This window comes from Vulpes lagopus, chromosome X (genome assembly GCF_018345385.1).
Source record: "Vulpes lagopus strain Blue_001 chromosome X, ASM1834538v1, whole genome shotgun sequence".
Lineage (NCBI taxonomy): Eukaryota > Metazoa > Chordata > Mammalia > Carnivora > Canidae > Vulpes > Vulpes lagopus.
In genome coordinates, this window is record NC_054848.1 from 60249035 (window position 1) to 60250987 (window position 1953).

Here is a 1953-nt window from a genome sequence, read left to right on the forward strand (position 1 = left end):
TTTCCTTTGCCTTCATGGATGTATCTTGCAAGAAGTTGCTGTGGCCAAGTTCAAAAAGGGTGTTGCCTGTGTTCTCCTCTATGATTTGGATGGATTCTGTCTCACATTTAGATCTTTCATCCATTTTGAGTCTATCTTTCTGTATGGTGTAAGAGAATGCTCTAGTTTCATTCTTCTGCATGTGGATGTCCAATTTTCCCAGCACCATTTATTGAAGAGACTGTCCTCTTTCCAGTGGATAGTCTTTCCTGCTTTGTCAAATATTAGTTGACCATAGAGTTGAGGACCCATTTCTAGATTCTCTATTCTGTTCCATTGATCTATGTGTCTATTTTGGTGCCAGTACCACACTGTCTTGATGATCACAGCTTTGTAATACAGCTTGAAACCCAGTATTGTGATGCTCCCAGCATTGGTGTTATATTTCAATATTCCTCTGGCTACTGGCGGACTTTTATGATTCCATACAAATGCTAGGATGATCTGTTATAACTCTCTGAAGAAAGTCCATGGTATTTTGATAGGGATTGCATTAAACGTGTACATTGCCCTGGGTAACATTGACATTTTCACAATATTAATTCTTCCAATCCATGAGCATGGAATATTTTTCCATCTCTTTGTGTCTTCCTCAATTTCTTTCAGAAGTGTTCTGTAGTTTTTAGGGTACGATCCTTTACCTCTTTGGTTAGGTTTATTCCTAGGTATCTTATGCTTTTGGGTGCAATTGTAAATGGGACTGACGCCTTCATTTCTCTTTCTTCAGTCTCATTGTTAGTGTATAGAAATGCCCCTGATTTCTGGGCATTGATTTTGTATCCTGTCATGTTGCTGAACTGCTGTAGGAGTTCTTTTTTTTTTAGGGGAATTCCACCAATTATTAATTAATTAATTAATTAATTTTTAATAAATTAATTTTTATTGGTATTCAATTTACCAACATATAGAATAACACCCAGTGCTCATCCCGTCAAGTGTCCCCCTCAGTGCCCGTCTCGCATTCATCCCCACCCCCCGCCCTCCTCCGCTTCCACCACCCCTAGTTCGTTTCCCAGAGTTAGGAGTCTTTATGTTCTGTCTCCCTTCCTGATATTTCCCACACAATTCTTCTCCCTTCCTTTGTATTCCCTTTCACAATTATTTATATTCCCCAAATGAATGAGAACATACACTGTTTGTCCTTCTCCGATTGACTTACTGCACTCAGCATAATACCCTCCAGTTCCATCCACGTTGAAGCAAATGGTGGGTATTTGTCATTTCTAATGGCTGAGTAATATAACATTCTATACATAAACCACATCTTCTTTATCCATTCATCTTTCGATGGACAACGAGGCTCCTTCCACAGGTTGGCTATTGTGGACATTGCTGCTAGAAACATCGGGGTGCAGGTGTCCCGGCATTTCATTGCATCTGAATCCTTGGGGTAAATCCCCAACAGTGCAATTGCTGGGTCCTAGGGCAGGTCTATTTTTAACTCTTTGAGGAATCTACACACAGTTTTCCAGAGTGGCTGCACCAGTTCACATTCCCACCAACAGTGTAAGAGGGTTCCCTTTTCTCCGCATCCTCTCCAACATTTGTTGTTTCCTGCCTTGTGAATTTTCCTCATTCTCACTGGTGTGAGGTGGTACCTCATTGTGGTTTGGATTTGTATTTCCCTAATGGCAAGTGAGGCAGAGCATTTTCTCATGTGCATGTTGGCCATGTCCATGTCTTCCTGTGAGATTTCTCTTCATGTCTTTTGCCCATTTCATGATTGGATTGTTTGTTTCTTTGGTGTTGAGTTTAATAAGTTCTTTATAGATTTTGGAAACTAGCCCTTTATCTGATATGTCATTTGCAAATATCTTCTCCCATTCTCTAGGTTGTCTTTTAGTTTTGTTGACTGTATCCTTTGCTGTGCAAAAGCTTCTTATCTTGATGAAGTCCCAATAGTTCATTTTTGTT